At 42.0% G+C, this 18,698-nt stretch overlaps 1 protein-coding gene and 1 long non-coding RNA gene across 2 annotated transcripts in view; both read left to right on the top strand.

Moving 5' to 3' along the window:
• The window catches only part of LOC146869881 (protein BTG2-like), a 301,843-nt gene that overhangs the window by 169,159 nt on the left and 113,986 nt on the right, over positions 1-18,698 (top strand). The gene's annotated exons all lie outside the window — the stretch shown is intronic.
• Positions 5,755-18,698, top strand: part of LOC146869882 (uncharacterized) — a 50,978-nt gene continuing 38,034 nt past the window's right edge. Inside the window, exon 1 of the long non-coding RNA XR_014968033.1 lies at positions 5,755-5,791. This is a non-coding gene — a long non-coding RNA (uncharacterized LOC146869882). The remainder of the gene's footprint in view (positions 5,792-18,698) is intronic.

Below are 18,698 nucleotides of genomic sequence, written 5' to 3'. Positions count from 1 at the left end.
TGTCCTGCAGTCTTTGGTGATCTCAAGGCTCGATTATGGTAATGTATTGTATCTTGGTGGGGACAAGACCTCTGTACGTCGTCTCCAGTTCATTCAGAATGCAGCTGCCCGCCTACTTTATAGGTTGCCTCGCCACTCCTCTGTCTCCCCTTTGCTCTATCAACTCCACTGGCTCAGGGTTGGCAAGCGTATCGAATATAAGGCTCTCTGCTACATGTTTAGAGCTCAGCACGGCCTGCCCCCAGCATACATACCATATCTTATCAAGCCCTATTGACCTTCTTGCAATCTAACATCTGCTAATCTTTTCCTTTTCTCTCAGTCCCTAGAGTACGGCTGGCCCGTATGGGTGGGCGTTCGTTTTTTTTCCTATGACCAAAATTGTGGAACTCTCTTCCGCTAGAACTCAGGAATTGTCAATCCCTCTTTGCCTTCCATAAAAAGCTCAAGGCTTTTCTTTTTAGCCAGGCCTAATGCCAACTGAGCTTCTATCTTGCTTGTTCCGCTGTCGGCATCGGAAAACCCTGTTGGGTAGCTGCGCGCTTTATAAATCTTTAAATTAAAAAAACTGCAGTCACTTTTCTATTTCAAGTATTAGGGTAATTCATTGATAGGCCTTCCGCAATGCCATGTGACACCCATGTTTAGCTCCAGTTATTTTGTGAGGTTGTTTCGAATATATTACCATACAGTGGAATAATCTACCTCATCAACTACCACTTCTACCTGCTTAAGCAGTGAAAAGTGCCACCTTTCATATGCAGGATGTGTAACTCATCCTGGAGAATTGCTGACCAAAACAGGATTCTGACATAGTGTAGTGAAGTAAGAATGATAGTAGGACATCAAACAGGATTACTTCAAGTAGTGTATTTATTAGCCACAGCTGCTGCAGACCAGACCAACAGTCACCTCTGGAACCTCTGAGCTACAAGCTCACACAGGACGTTCCACATTCCACAGACATGTCATCTTAGTGGAATGAATGCAAGATCACAACACTATCTCTCTTGTTTACAAAGAATAAAACAAATAAACAACAATAAAATAACACAGCATCAATGCAACAAATCATAAACTTACAGTAGACACATTAATAATCATGCAAATGAAACATCATGGCATTAATGCACCAAATCATGAACATACAATAAATGACCTAATGATAATACACATCAATTACGATATCTTAAAGGTTTGACAATATTTCGTCTATCACTCCTACGTACAGGATCAGGATGAACAGAACCCCTTGATTCTGACACATCAATATCAGAATGAGAAGATGGAGGAGAAACACAGGAGTGCAAGACCAGTTTGGATGGAAGAGAAGAATCATTGGGAACAGCAACGTAATTGTGCACTTTCACCACTCTTCCCTTATTCCACCATTCATTCTTGCTAGTCCTCACTGCATTCCTAGACACAACCTCAATCCTGACAGGAGGCCTGAATTTCGACAATCCTTTTGGAACGTGACTGGGATCCTTGATACGAATCCAGTATCCAACCTGCAATTTGTCTTCCACAGATTTGACTCTGTGCGTAAGGTCATAATGTCCTTTCATTTTACTCTGAGAATTTTCCACCCTTGGCCTCACGACCTGGTCCATTTTTTGCATATGATCATTCTTATGTTGACACTCTCTCAACCATGCAGGACACAGTCTAGAAATAGGTGGTCGTCCTCTTAACATTTCAAATGGTGTAAAGCCTGAAACTGCATTTGGACAACATCTATGTGACCACAGCATTTCTTCAACAGATTTACAGATATCAAACTTATTCTGTATGGCCCATTGAATACACTCAACTAATGTTCGATTCATTTTTTCCACAAGCCTATTTGCCTGTGGATGGTATAGCGCAACACACTTGTGTTTGATAGCATTGCAAGCAAGAAAACACTCCATTTCTTTTGACACAAATTGGACACCATTGTCCGAAACAATTTCTTTGGGGAACCCTTCTCTTAAAAACAGATTTTTCAAAAATTTTATTACACTAACAGTATTTGGCTCTTCTACAAACTCCACCTCCCACCACTTGCTGTAGTAATCTACAACCACAATAGCAAACCTTCATTTCCGTGGAAGAATGCTAAAAGGACCAATGAAATCTATAGCAAGCATAGACCAAACTGTATTGGGTAATTCTACAGGCTGTAAAGGGACCGCCTCCGTTTTAAGACTTTTGTCACTAGAGGCACATACAAAACATCCTCGCACAATAGCCACAATGGCAGAATCCATGCCAGGCCACCAATATCTGTCCCTAATTTTCCTTTTTGTTATGGTTTGACCCAGATGTCCCTCATGACCATAAAGGATAATCCTTTCCCTCAAGGAAACGGGTGGAATACATTTTTCCCCCCGTACCAGCATCCCCTTTTCTTCGATCGACAACTCATCTGCAATTTTAAAGTATGGTTGCAAGTTTTGTGGCAGACTTTTTTCTTTAGGCCACCCACTCATGACATACTCTCTGACACTATCCAATTCCAAATCCTTTGAGGATTCCTCCAACCATTCTTTTTCATTAAATGTGGTGTCATGACAAATATCTACACTAGCAATTAAACATTCTTCATCATTTTCTTCATAGTTTTCATTGTAATCTGTAAAATTTAACGGTGAACGGGAGAAATAATCTGCTCTTATGTTCTTACCACCTGGGATGTATTCAATGCTGAAATTATATTGTAAAAGTTTCGAGCTCAATCTTGCTATTCCGGGGGTGTGATCTTTTATATTGTTTCCACTTAAAATGCTAACTAAGGGCTTGTGGTCAGTCTTAAGCACAAATTTTCTTCCCCAGATAAAACACTTAAACCTTTCAACCGCAACTCAACAACTCTTTTTCAATCACCGAGAAACTTTTCTCATTAGACCTTAAAGATCTTGAAGCAAACCCAATAGTTGCCTCATTTCTCCCTTTCATCTGGGAAATGGTTGCACCCAGACCATCATTGCTTGCATCAACAGTAATGATACATTCATGTGACGGGTCAAATGGTGCAAGAACACCAGCTGAAACAATTTCTTCTTTCAACCCCTCAAATTCAATTTGACAACCTTCTTCCCATGAGAATTTTTTGTCCTTTTTCAATAATTCCCTTAGCCTGACAGTTTTGGCCGAAAAATTCTTAATACATTTTGAATAGAACTCACAAAGCCCTAAAAACGAAGCCACATTCTCCTTAGACTTGGGGGTGGGTGCTTTGGTGATGGCATCAACCAAACCGGGTGTGGGTTCTACTCCCCTTTCTGAAATTAAATGTCCTAAATACTCAATAGTTTTCTTACCAAATTCACATTTCCCTCGATTGGCCACCACACCGAATTCTTTCAACCTTTCCAAAACAGCACCCATCCGTATGTCATGAACACTTTGACTTTCACCAGCTATAAGGATGTCATCTTGGAAAGTGACCACCCCATCAATACCCTTCAGCACATTCTCCAACACATGTTGAAAAACGGCAGCAGCCGATGCAAGACCAAAAGGCATTCTTTTGAATTGATATGAACCCATTGGAGAAACAAAAGCAGTCAAATGTCTTGAAGATTCATCAAGCACAATTTGATGATATGCAGATGCTAGGTCAATTTTAGAAAAAACCCTAGCACCTGAGAATGTGCTTATAATGTCGTCAATTCTGGGCAAAGGGTGTGAATCAACCCAAATAACCTTGTTTAGGCTTCTTAAGTCGACACACACTCTCAATTGGCCATTTTTTTTTCTCGCGATGACCAATGGACTTAACCATAACGATGATTCTATAGGTTCTATCACTCCATCATCACACATTTTTTTTAGAATTTTTGCTAAATCCTCGCGTACACTGAACGGTACATTTCTTAATTTATGTTTCACGGGTGTAGCATCCTCCTTGACCTTAATCCTATGTTTGAATCCATTAATTTTACCTAACCCGTCACCAAAAACTGTGGGATATTTTCCAGTCCAATTGTTACTGTTTTCACATTTTTCCTCATCCTTATCTGTTACTAAATAAACTTGAACATCTCTCCCAGGTCTAAGCGTCATACCAAAAAGGCCCTGGTGATACCACCCTAGAATATTTAATCCTTTCTTTGCCACACATACTTTACCAAATATGCTACGATCTTTGAATTTGAGTTCACACTCAAAGTATCCTGACAATTCAATTTTCCTCCCATCGTATGTAACTGGATTCCTATCCGGAGGAAACAACATGCGTTTACCCCATATTTCATCATACAACTCATCAGTTACCATTGTCATTCTGGCACCTGAATCAATGAGAAGTCTGATGTTTTTACCATCTACCACAATGTTTTCATAGGGATCAACACAATCAGACTCTTCATCCTGCACAACCACAATCATGTCCCTGACACCTCTAGAACAATTTTGTTCTTCCTCTGAACTGTCATAAATCTCTCCATCTTGTACATAATTGATTCTGTCCTTGGGTGTCTGACAAACTTTCCCGAAATGCCCAATTTTATTACATATTTTACATTTTATGTTTTTTGCTTGACACGGTTTTCCATTAATTCCATGCCTTGAATTTCCACATCTAAAACAAATATTCTTTTGAGAGAAAATAGTATTTTTATACTCTCTTTTTTTTGTTGGATTTTTTCCACTGATATTTTGTCTTGAACTTGTGCTTTCATTCACACGTGCCTTTGGAACAGAACCTTCATTCACCACAGACACACCACTAGTTTCCTTACGTGTAAGTTCTCTTTGAGCTTTTCTTGAAACCTCAATCCCTTTTACTATATCGATCGATTGTTTCATTTAAATTGGGATTTCGCATAGTTAGCAGTTTTTCTTGTACTTTTTTGTCCCAACAACGTACCACTATTTGATCGCGTATAAGGTGGTCTGTAAAATTTTCAAACTCGCATTCTGCAGCCAACATGCGTAAAACAGCAAGATAAGTAACTATCGATTCATCCTGCATCTGCTCTCTAGTGAAAAACTTATGTCTATTCACAATTAAACTCGGTTGCACGTCAAACTGCTTTTCCAATTTTTTCACTGCTAATTGAAATTCATCTAAGTCCTCTTGGTCATGAGGTACAACATATGGTGGAAGGTGTTCATATATAGATTGACCTTCAAAACCTAGATTATGTTCTAGCAAAAACCTTTTCCGCTCTGGTCGATATCTATTTCCACCAATTGCGCCCAAGTAGTTTGTATATACCAATTTCTCCAAGGCACAGGGGGATCCCCCGGTGTTTGTAGAAATGGCGGAGGAGCATCAACATTTTGCATATTTGCCATAACGCTTAAACTTTACAGCAAAAACACTAATGCTATACAGTATTTATGCTCTAAAATGTACTTATCACCACAAATTATTAATCTAAATACATCAACACTACACTTAATAAAAGGAATGTTGAACAGAAAAATCAATGCTAATAACTTGTGCAGATCACGGACATGCAAATATTCCACATTTTTCAGATTAATAAATCAATTTAAACTTAAATTCTTTTTTTTTCCTATAAATTTTCCCTTGTTATTCCAAGAGTAAATAATGCTGGGATTTTTTTTATAAATTAACAATACTTTTGAAATTGAATTGTCTCTCTTCTTTCTTTTTTTTTTTTTAAATACTGTGTATATATATGGACTTCCTGTTAGTCAGCAAGGGAGAATCAGTTAGCATTCTAGTCGTTGATGGCAAAATTAGTCCTTCCTCGATTTCCTATGCTTCCCTTTGAAACAACATAGAGGTGTTATTTTGAAGAAAACAACATGGTGCTGGCTGGCTGTCACTTCAGTAAGAAACAGTTCTATTTTTTTTCCTTTACTTTTAATCCCAATCTAACTCGCGTTGTACTCGTGGCCACAGTGCTGGAACACTCGAATCAACAATAATAACTCGCGTTAAACTTCACGCGGCAAGGCAGTCAAAAAGCTTTCAGCACAGCATAAAGCTTTCACAGGCAATTATCTTCACGCTTGGCTTAACGCGCATTAGGTGAAACTGAACAAACAAAGATTTCCCTTCACGCTTGAAAAATCATAAAACGACAGCTTGATTTATTTGTACCGAAGAAATCTTCCTGCTTGACTTTTGCGCACGCGCGCCCTGTTAGCTTTTGAATTATGCCAAGCTGCCTCGCGCTTCGCTTCACAAGTACCAATGTCTTTATTTGTTAAATGTTTTCACACGCTCTGTAGATTAGGTCAATTTCCAAGTAAACGATCTTGGCAAAATTGTTATTTTACTCAACAGCGTGTCTCACAGCCTTTCCCACACAACGATCACTGTCGATGCACATCAACAGATACTCGAAGGGGGAACTTGTTGGAATCGCGATGAGCTTAATTACGCATTACACAGCATATAACTCGTGTCTTGAAAGCATGGCTGTGATCAGAGTTAGCCCTTCACTCCTTTCTTCTTTTTTTTTTTTTTAAATCGTTTAAGACAGCTTTAATTACGATTTTTCCTTGCCTTATATTTCAGAGAGTGCTGGTTTTTTCCATAGATAAGCGTGCTTAACAGTCTTAATTAATGAATCTGGTCACTCGCTTGCATGAATTTTTCTTGGCTTACTTGTGATTAATGTATCTAAAATATACAAGCCTGTACTTCTTTTTCTGCGAAATCTTCTTCTTTGAGATCTCCTCTCTTCTACCTTTTTCTTTTCTTTTCTTTTCCTTTCTTGCGTGGATCCTTGCTGTGGCTAAATCGTCGCCAAATTGTAGTGAAGTAAGAATGATAGTAGCACATCAAACAGGATTACTTCAAGTAGTGTATTTATTAGCCACAGCTGCTGCAGACCAGACCAACAGTCACCTCTGGAACCTCTGAGCTACAAGCTCACACAGGACGTTCCACATTCCACAGACATGTCATCTTAGTGGAATGAATGCAAGATCACAACACATAGCCACTCCACATTGTGCCATTAAGACAAGGTAAGCAGAAGCATGGGCCTGGATCAAGGTCTGTGGGGCCTTAAGATCACTGTCCAAAACCTTCCAAATCACCATGTAGTTACTGTGTAATATGTCAATGTCCTAAATGTGATCCTATCAAAGACACTTTGTCAAACGAACACTGAAATGTGCTCAACGGTGCTTATTGTAAGTCTGTGGCACGAGGTGGGGCATAAAGCGACTCTCTTTTTGGTGAAAGGGAAAATATTTTTAATTGGGTTTTGGCCCAGAGAGAAAGGTGAAAACCCAAGGAAGGAAGAGAAAGACAGAAAATAGTGAGAAAGAGAGAAAGCAGATATGAATTGGAACCTGCAATAGTGAGATAAAGAATCATGAAGTGAATGTTGGTAGATGAAACAGACTTACAGCCGGCAAAATCACTATAGGATGAAGAAAAGCTTTGGTTTTCTAATTGCTTAGCAAGTATACATACATAAACATACACAGATGATAAGACATGGGTGCTCAGTTAGCGTAATTAAGTATGACTACCGAACCCAATTGGCGTTTACTTCAGCTGCATGATGATGATACATGGTGATGCACAGAAAAGCCTAAGGAGAGCACTAGTAGCAGCGCATAATTCGTAAAATACTGAGTGCTGGTACCTGCAACTTTTATGAGAAGCCCGTGGTACGTGCAATTAAAAGTTGGTGCGTGAAATACCAAAGCTGGTTGTCTCAAAACTCATGATGCACTTTAACTCCACTGACACACATATACCTGCCCATTTATTTCACTCTTGCCTATCCTGCTTCCTCCCTTTGTGATGTTCTCATTTTTCTCTTTCTCTATCTTTCCCCTTTTTTCACTCTTTTGCCACCTTGAAGCAACAGATGTGAAAAAAAAGTGCTGGTCCCCAAAAATAAGTGCTACTGCCCCACACCGGCAACCACTGGCTCTATTTAAGCACTGATTGGTAGAAGGATAATTAACTTTGGGTATTAAACAAATATCATGGGGCAATGAACAATTGAGCACAAGCAGCTCTCAAAAAGCAAGTGTTCTGTAGTATACTGCCCATACATAGAACTTTATGGTATCTTACAGTGTTATGACACACAACAGCAGTTAGGCACCTTTAGTATCTTATGATGACACACTTTGTAGTTCATGGGCATGGATTTGTTCATCATTCACATTCATGATAAATTGCACAAATAACACACAATATAGGAGTGATTGCACAAATTGGTATTTTGTAGCACTTGGATTCTACCTCCTATTTGACTTATTAAATCTAGCCTGGCCAATTATTTATACCATGAGTTACGATTCTTGTCAACATATTTATATGATTGTTTACTTGGAGCTTGTAAAACAGCGCATAAAGATTCACACAAATCCTTCCTTGTTTAGAAATACAATTTCTGAACATCAACTCTTTTGCAATACATGGAACATAAATAAGTTTCACAGCTTGTTGTTTTCTTTGGTTAAAGTTGAAATACTAACAGTGTAAAAGAGGTCTTGAGCTTGAGCCGAAACCCACAGGGGACGGGGGTGTTAAGAAACACAGTGTCAGACAGTGGTTTGCACCCTGTCCAAGTAGAGACCCTCACTCTAGTCAGGGTAGGGTGATTATACAGCTCAGATAACCCCTGCTCACTGTGAGAAGTTGGCCTGGCATATGCTGGTCTCTAGTTATAGTGGCCACCTTCCACCAGTCCAATTCGACTCTTATGGTAGATAGGTTTAAGACAACCTTTTAAAGAAAGCTATCCTAGTGGTAGCTGTGGAGAGCAGCCTTCAGGCTAAGTCTCTGAGGAATGTAAAGCAGCTTGTTTTACCTTATAATCTCTTGAATTACCAAATGAAAAGGACACCACACAGGTATATATATCAAATATATATGTATTTATTCGTAGATACACTCTACTAATCTCTTTATGAGATTAGAACCCAGATACACATTCAAATGTCAACACTTCTCAATAAATTAAGCACAAATATGGCTGTAGCCCTAGGGGCGTACCAGACCATATACTACGAAAATGGTTTAACAAATTCGACTTGCAAAATGAAAAGGCCTAGGGCCTTGGGAATCGCTGGGGCTTTACTTCTGCAGTGTTAGCAGGTAAGTAATCAGCCCACGGGAGACGCGTGCAGTGTCTAAACACAGCCACGGGTTTCCTATTGGTTTCAATGGCACAAGTCGCGGTTTGTAATTTAAAGTTTTAGGGCACTTCGGAGAAGTCAACAAGCAAGCCACTTACAGGGTACGTATTTCGAGGGCCAACACACACTTGGGCACCGGAGTGCACGAGTTACCTCACCCACGAAAGCCGGGTGCATAGGTGTCTTTTGGTGTCGGGTCGCTATGCTGTTTTCAATGGAGATCACTGAAGACTTGCTGCTTGTGACGACCGGAGAGGTGTCCGCTGGAATCCGAAGATGGATTGGAGTTGAAGAGGACCTGAAAATTGAGGGGACAGAGTTCAAAGTCACTTGCCAGTGACTGGTGGCCAGCAGGAAGGATAACCACTGATGTTGCGTCGCTTCAGGTCGTCGATGGTGATTTGTCTCTTCGCTCACGAGGTCCAGGAGAGATCGACGATGACCAGCAGCTGGATTCGGAGGGTCCCACAACGTCTGCAGCGGATGACGGTGTCGGCAACCAAATTGGAGCCAACAAGCCTTGGCAACTGCAAGTCTTGTGTGGAGTGAAGATTGACGATGATGCAGACCAGCAAGGCCTGATGGACTTACCCAGTGAGGGTAAGTAAGGGCAGGCCCGGAGCAACCAGGAGAGCCCTTGAAGTTGATGAGAAAGTCTTCGGGTGAGTCACTAGCCAACAGGCAAGCAACCGCGAAGACGCCTTTGCAGGAAAAGTTCCACAGGAGCCCACGGTCACTGGGGATGGGGTAGGCCGCTGATTTTCGGTACCAGAACTGCTAGGGACTTGGACTACAGATGGTCCAAAGCACAAATTCGTAGAATGTTGTTTAGGGTTTGCACTCGAAATCAGTGCATGGTTCCCTGGTATTGCTGTTCCTCGTCACTCGTGGGGTCTAGACGCCACAGCTTCGCTGGGGACTCAAAATGGCCATCGAGCAGTCAGGAAATCTGCTTCAGGGGACGCAGGGACTTCGGACAACGGTGGGAGCGGTGAAGTTTGCAACTGTTGATCAAAGTTACTGGTGCCTGCCAAGCAGGGGAGTCACTCCTTTACTCCAAGGGAGATTCTTCAGTCTTCCAGAGATAGTGGAACGTCGAAGGGCCAGGATTCTTCTTTGTAGAGCGTCGTCCAGGGTTAATCTGAATTGCATTGGCAATGCTTGGTATCTTATAGTGAAGACAGGGGAGGGACTAGCTCTATGACCACTCCTCTAGGAGGGTCAGGGTAGTGGGTGGTTACACCCACTTCCCTTTGTCCAGTTTCGTGCCAGAGCAGGGGCAGGTAGCCCCTGAACCGGTTTGAGCTGGCATATGCACAGAGGAGCCTACTGCTCCCCCAGTGCAGGACTTCAAAGGCACTCTAAGAGTGCACCCACCCAACTCCAATACACTAAATCCTGTCTGGGAGGTGGTAACACCTCCCTGTGACAGGATACCCTTTGTTGGGCTTCCTCCACTGCGGGTTTCGGTCAGCAGCAGGAGGGCAGCCCAGTGTCTGTGCTGGTGGCATCCATTTTGTGATGCCAGGGCTCTAGAAGATTTATACCGTTTAGTACAGTGGGTACATGTCGTCCCCTCTAGAAGGGTGGGATCATACTCCCACACCAGTTACTGGTGTGGGTGTATGATTCCAAGTTGTTTGACACCAAACACGACATGTTTTGATGCAGTCATTCCAAAGTTAGCATTTACCGCAAGGTTGTAATGCTCTTAAGAGTATATGGTTTAACTGCATCCACAAACAGCAGCAGAGAATAGACTCTGCCAGCTGCAGAGGGGTCCTGCCCATGCAGAAGCACCCCCTCACATAGTAAACCAAGCACCCTGCCCTCAGGATTGTTAGGGCCTGCTAGAGGGGTGACTGATAGGTTTATATGTGTGTGTATGGTGAGATATAGGAACCTATACCTCAGTGAGGAGTACTAACACTACCTCACACAGGCTGCAGTAGCAGGCCTGTGGTGTCAGATTGTGAATGCTTCCCAGGGGTGGCATAATACATGCTGCAGCCCCTGGTAGGCCTGTGAAGTACCAATACCCTAGGTACCTAAGGTACCATATACTAGGGGCTCATAAGGTACCACAGTATCCAATCACTAGTGCATCTAATATGCACACCAAGTTGTTTTAGAGAGATCAGTGAGACTGGGGCCCTGATTAGCAGGGACCCAGCCGGACTATAGTCAGAAACCAGTGTATACATCAGAAAAAAAGTGGGGGCAACATAAGTGCAGATCCTACTCTCCTACACTCACCCCCTTGATCTTGTGGCTGGAGCAGTCAAAGCAATTGTTAAGCATTTGTAAAGCATCTGTACATACAAACACATTAACAGTGAAAACACTACGAAAGGACACAACACCAGTTCAGAAAAAAACCCAATATTTATCAGAATAAAACACAAAAAATCCTGCATATACAAGTAAAGATATCACATTCAAAAGGGTGAACAGTCTAAATATCAAATTATAAATATCGAGTTGCCAAAATATCGAATTTTAAATATCGAGTTGCCAAAATATCGACTTATCGCCAAAAATATAGTGGTGGAGAATATCGAAATGCAGATAAGAAATATCGTTTTAAATAATATCAAAGTTAGTAATATCGACAGTCACAATAGAGTTATTAAAAATATCGATTTTTTTGGGGGTGTTTTAAGTGTTAGTATATGTGTTAAAAGTTTACATAATGTTTGTAATGTTGTTGGAATTTTTTTAAAACAATGAATTTTATGTAAAATTATTTTTGCATATTTTAGTTATGTAGCGGGTTGTGTGTTTATAGGGGAATAGGGTGGGAAGTAATTTAATTATAATATATTAATTAAGAATGTTTTTGAATTAATTAGTTAGAACTTAATTAATTTTTGTGTAATTTTATTCCGTAGCAGGTTGTGGGTTTATAGGGGAATAGGGTGGAAAGTAATTTAATTTAAATGTATTAATTAAAAATGTATTAATTAATATTTCTTTATTTAATAATTTATATTGTTAATTGTGTTAAATAATTATTAATTAATTATAAATTGATAATTTATTGGTAATTATGTTTATTGTGTCATATATTAATTAGTTATTAATTATTAACAATTTGTTAATATGTTAGGAGTGTGTTGTGGGTTTATAGGGGAATAGGGTGAGAAGCATTTTAATTGTAATTAAGTAATTATTAAATGTTATGTATTGGTATTCATAATTAATTTATTGTTAATTATTAATTGGTAATTCATTTTTATTAATTGCTTAATTGATAATTATATTAATTGTATTAATTATTATTCAAGCACGTTATGGGTTTAAATGGGAATAGTGTGGGAAGTAATTTAATTGCAATTAAGTAATTATTTATTTGTATTTCGGGGATTGATAATTAATTTATTGTTAATTAATTATTAATTGGTAATTAATTTATATTAACTGATTAATTGATAATTATATTAATTATGTGACATTTTATGTGGAGTGGGTTGTGTGTTTATTGAGGAATAGGGTGGGAAGTAATTTAATGTTATTAAAGTAATTATTAATTTTTATTTATTGGTATTGTTAATTAATGTATTGTTAATTTATTAATAATTTGTTAAATGTAAGTATGTTATTTTTAACCTTTATGCTATCCAACACTTTCTCCACTGTTGCATTCTTTGGAGCGGGAATAGTCATTTTTACCCCTACACTATCCAACACTTTCCCTACTGTTGCACTCGTTGGAGTGGGAATAGTAATTTTTACCTCTACGCTATTCAACACTTTCCCTACTGTTGCACTCGCTGGAGTGGAAATATTATTTTTCACAGTTACACTGTACAACACTTTCCCTACTGTTACACTTGTTGGCGTGGGAATAGTAATTTTTACCCACCTGCTATCCAACACTTTCCCTACTGTTGCACTCGCTGGAGTGGGAATATAAATGTATACCTCCCCGCTATCCAACATTTTCCCTACTGTTGCACTCGCTGGAGTGGGAATAGTAATTTTTACCCACCTACTATCCTACACTTTTCCTAATGTTGCACTCACTGGAGTGGGAATAGTAATTTTTACCTACCCGCTATCCAACACTTTGCCTACTCTTGCAATTACTGTAGTGGGAATAATAATTTTAACCCCTCCGACACCACTACCGCCATACCTGACGGATACAAGATCCAGAGGAAGGACCTTCTCAACCTAGCTGGGACGAGGACTCGCCATTGCACACAAGAACTCCCTCCGGCTCACTACATCCAGCACAAACAACTCCTGGACCCCCACAGAACATATCCATTTCCTGATCCAGACCAACCCTAGAACGACCCTATGCAGCACCCTCACCTACAGACCTCCTGGACCCGAACTGCATTCGGCACAACCATCACTGACCTCATCGTGCCCCACACCATCATCTCCATGGACTACATACTGCTCAGAGACCTGGATTTCCACCTCGACAACCTCAGCGACCACCAACTCCACCGCCCTCCTGGACAACCTTGCAAACATCGAACTAAAGCAGCTTGTCACCACCCCCACCCACAAGGCAGGACCCACCCTCAACCCCCATCTTCGCAGAAGTGAACAACATCCCCTTCAGCCACACAACCCAACTCCTCTGGATGGACCACCACTGCGTACACTTCTCCTTCTCCAAACCCACTGCACACAAACCTACACCACGCCCTCATGCTGGAATTGGAGCAAGGTCACCAAAGAACACCTCAACTCTACCCTCAACCACGTTCCCCCTCCCCCTACGACTGACATCAACTCTACAGCCCACAAACTCCAAAAATGGATCACCGACTGCGCAGGCAGGCTCGCTTCCCTAAGTAACTCCAACAAACAGTGCCCACGAAGGCCACCTGGTACACCAACGACCTTTGAAAATCCAGACTCCCCTGCAGACGTCTCGTGAAAGTCTGGAGAAACACCAAAATCCTGGAAGCATGGACCAGCTTAAAGAACGCCATTACAGAATACCACCAACGCATCAGATCCACGAAAAGGAACTTCATTCAGGACAAGATCCTCGCCAACAAAGCAACTCCAATGAGCTCTTCAACATCATACAGGAATTCACCAAACCCCCTAGGGTCCGCCCCATTTGGATGCGACCAAACACTGTTCTGCTCATTCCTATATTTTACTATAGGAGCATGCATTTCGGCCATAAACCAGCCATAATGCATGCTCCCATAGTAAAATGGAAGGTGTAGTTCATCCCTGCAACCCTGGTATGCACCTCAAGAGATCCTCGCAGTCTCAAACGGGAGGCCGTGCACCAAAGGGGGCCCTGCTGGGGCCTCCGAACACGCTTTACAACATGGCTTCCATCTCCGACAGACCGGCATGGAAACCATGTCAGAAACCATGATCATAATCTCAAGGGGGAAAAGAGCCAACCTTGAGATTGTATGCCGCATTCCGACGGGCAGACGGGCTCTCCAAGCCAGTCGGAAACCAGCCGGAATGACCGGTCTGATTCCATTCCAACCACCTCCAACAAAATGAGGCGGTTGGAAAGGAATCCAACTGGCCCATTATGATGTGGCTCGCCATCCGAGCCGTATCGTAATGGGCCCCTTAGTGTCATGGCTATGGTGTTGTCGACTCTCAGCCCATATGCTAGTAAATAAAGTGACACAGGTTACATCATGGAACTTGCCCCAGACTTGTGCACCCAGCCCCTGTCATTGGCAGTGTCACCTACCTGGTGATGCATGTGATGGATTGGTGTCAATAAACCGCTAAGGAACGGTAGTTAAGTTCTGTGTTCAGCAGAACACTACAATGGCAAAAATACTAATAAGTGATATATTGTGGCCAGGTTTAACCCATTAATTCAGAGCCTTTGCTTATTTTTCTAACCCATGTGAAAGTGATGTACTTGGAAATCACTAACTGGCACAGTGTGAGAGGTTTATTACATGATTAGATACAAGAAAGCATGTCAGACTATTTTACATGTACTTGATTAGTGTGAAAGTACTGGTTAGTTCTCTTTGAAGCCTAAAAAAACTTGAGAATTTGTGGCATGTAGGAAAATCAGCATAGTAAGAGAAGTAGAAATCAAAAAAAATATGGTCTTTGCAGTGTCTTCCCAGCCCAGTTACTCGCCAATAACTATGACACACAGGGAGACTTTATTCTTGTATGTGCAACTGCAACTCACCACACTGAAACAGCAATCGGTGCATTACGCTCTAACACTTACTTCACGTTTCTAGGGAGACAATCAGGACCCAAAAGGGTTCCGTCACTATTAACTCACAAGATACTACAGTCTGTTCAAGTACATTTTGCCAGAATGTAATCATTATAAAACTGCTACATTTATGTAAAATCCAATTTATAATGAAACTTTTGACCCTCCAAAGAAGATCTGAGTTTTGTTTTGTCCTTCTTGTGTCATTTCCCCTTGTTACTCTCTCTCTATTTTATCACAAGGGCCCTCAGTTTGCCGTTATGCTTTTTGACCAGGGTCCTAGCCTCTCATCTATTTTTTTAATTCTTAATTACTTTCCTGATGTGAAAGTGAATGTCTTTGTAAACACTACCGAGCATTGTCAGAGAAATTTGTGGCCTATTAACTTATGCCAATCCATTTTTTTTACATGTGTTTATTGGGTTCTTCAACTTGCATAGAAACATAACATACATCAATGCAGTATATAAATGCACAGCAGGGACAATAAGCATACCTACTGCAAGAGGTAATTCTGCAATGTAGTATCTACAGCGGATCACAATAGCATAACAGGCGTTTGTTAATTAAGCACAGACCTTCACTATGATATGAGAACAACGTTCCTAAGGAGACATAGGTATACAAATGAAATACACTTATCGTGCATTCCTCCCCACCCGCATGGCCCCCAGCTGAATGTCCAGTTTGTGCACCCAAACCCAAAGCACACAGGTTCAGATCGAGTGTTCCCTCAGATAATCCACCAGGGGCTCCCAGATGTCTCTTGGGTAAGGCAAGGCTGGCAGGAGTTCCGCATAGTTCATTAACTGATCCTTACAATAAATAAGGCCTGCTTGCCATTCCTTAAATTTGGGGATCCGCCCTCTGCCCCATCTGCACAACACCCTCTGTTTGGTCAGCAACAGACTCATTGCTACAAATTTTCTGTATGATGTTTGTATTTCAGCTGTGTAGCCCAGAAGTGCTAGTAGGGGGGACACGGCAAGAGGGGTGTCTATCGTTTGGGACAGAGCAGCAATCACCTTATGCCAATACCCATGAACTTCGCAACACTGCCATGCAAGGTGTAAGAAGCCGGCCCCCGCTTGACGACATCTCTCACATAGGTCGTCAGTTCTCAATTTGTATTTGTAGAGCCACGTGGGTGTATAGAAAGTTTGATGCAAGTATTTGAAGTGTATGATTCGTACGCAACTGCTTGCAGTAATAGCTTACCTCTGTGTGCAGCAATATATCCACCGCCTGTCCATCAAGGACAGCTCCAGCTCATGATCCCATGCCTCCCTGGCCCCGTGTTTTGGCTGTATCCTCTTGAGCATTGCGGCCCGGTATATGCTGGAAATCGCGTGCTCCGGTCCAGCCACTTTGAATAGGGTGTGTAGTGTTTATAGAGTTGGGGGTTCCTGAGGGAATCCCAGGACATTGGCCCTAAGTTTGTGTTTCAGTCTTATACAAAGAAATATCTCCAATGGAGTGACATTATCCCCAGTCATTAACTCCTGCCTTACCCCGAACGCACCCCCCGGTAAAGGTCGCCCCAGCAGTTTAGGTCTCTCCTACGGAGCATCTCGTGGCATACAGCCTCATGTGTGACTGGCGCAAACAAGAGGTACGGAAGAGGCACAGGTGGGGAGTACAGTGTCAGTTTGCCCACTATTTTAGCTAGGCGATCCCAGGCTTGGTTAGTGCAGGTTACTGTGTGATAGGCTACTCCAGGGACGCGTGTTCCCAAAAAGTAGGTCGTGGGCATAGGAGCCATATATCCCTGCTCGATAGCCAGGTGTGGCATAATGGGTAGCGGATGGAGCCAATATATTGTGTAGTGGGCTTGAGCAGCCAGAAAATATAGCTCCATATCTGGGGCCTCAATACCCCCATTGAGGCATGGTTGCGTCATGGCCCGCTATCCCACTCGGGGTTGTTTCTCGCCCCATGCTAGTCTGATGAGTAATGATCGGAGGGTGTCGAAGAAGGGGCGTCCCAGGTTAAAGGGTATATTATTGAATATATACAATAATTTAGGTAATAGGACCATTTTCATCAAGGCCAATCTGCCAGCCAATGAAAATGGCATCGTAATCCATCGAGACACCCAGTTAGTGATGGTTTCAAGCGCAGTGCCACAGTTTATTTCTTGTTATTATCACGCCTAGATATTTTATTTCCATTTCGTACCATTTCAATGGGAACTGAACAGTGCTGGGCGTGAGCGGGAAAATCTGCGATTTACTCCAGTTGATCCCTATCCAGAAGAGGAAACCAAATCTGATGAACATTCTTAGGATCGGTTTGAGGCTAATCTATGGGTCTCGTAAATAAAGGGTGACAACGTTGGCATATAATAATATTAGTATCTGACGTGAGGGGTATGGTATAGCATGCTCTCTATGATGTTGCCGTACCTTGGCCGCGAGGGGTTCGATGGCGAGAGCAAAAAGCAAAGGGGACAGAGTGTAGCCCTGGCGTGTGCCTCGCATAATGGGGGTTGGATTGAAGTATAGACCGTTAATCTGTATAATGGCCTTAGGCCAGCCATACAGCAGCTTTATCCATGCCAGGAATGGCTAAGGAAGGCCCATTCTACCCAATATTATGAACATGTAATCCCATTCCAAGGAATCAAAGGCTTTAATGGCATCTAAGCAGATATCTGCTGCGCTGATCTCCGGGTCAATGTATTGCAGTAATGCGAATGTTGTGCGCAGATTATGGGAGGTGGCCCTGCCAGGTATGAAACCTGCCTGGTCTGGGAGGACCAGTCCCTCCATCAGCAATGTCAACCTATTTGCGACGACTTTAGCTCGGATCTTGGTGTCACAGTTGATGAGTGACAGGGGTCTGTAGGCCTCAAAGCTGCTGGCCTTTCTACCTGGTTTGAGCAGGGATGTGATCATGGCTTGCCGCAATGTCATGGGAAGAGTCCCAATCTCTCAGGCCTCCTTGAAGACCTGCTTAAGGAAGGGGGCTAGCTTGTCTATGTAACATTTATAAAAGTCCACCGGGAGCCCATCGGGTCCCGGGGCCTTGACGGAATGCAGGCCCATTATTGCGGCCTGGATTTTGTCCTCCGCTATATATCGGCAGACAGAAACTCTCTGCGAGAGTCGTTGGTCTACCCAAGAGCAGTGTCCTCTAAGTAGGACGCTATGTCAGGAGGTACTTTTCTATGCGTGCGAGTTTTGCATAGTCGGCAGTCAAAATATTAAGGATCTTCTGCGATTCGATATGCCTAGTGCCTTCCTCGTCTATTATTTACAAAATCTGATTAGTGAATCTAGGGGGTCTGGTTGCCTCGGACAGAGTTCTGCCGGACTGCCTGCCTTCACCGAATGATCTGGCCACATGATATTTAGATTGGAATTTAGATTCACGTTCCACCTCATTGGAATATTCAATTAGTAGATCTTTAAGCTGAACCTTTCTCTTT

The sequence above is a fragment of the Triturus cristatus genome, chromosome 1_1 (genome assembly GCF_964204655.1).
Source record: "Triturus cristatus chromosome 1_1, aTriCri1.1, whole genome shotgun sequence".
In the NCBI taxonomy this organism is placed as follows: Eukaryota; Metazoa; Chordata; class Amphibia; order Caudata; family Salamandridae; genus Triturus; species Triturus cristatus.
This window is presented reverse-complemented; position numbering and strand designations above follow the sequence as displayed.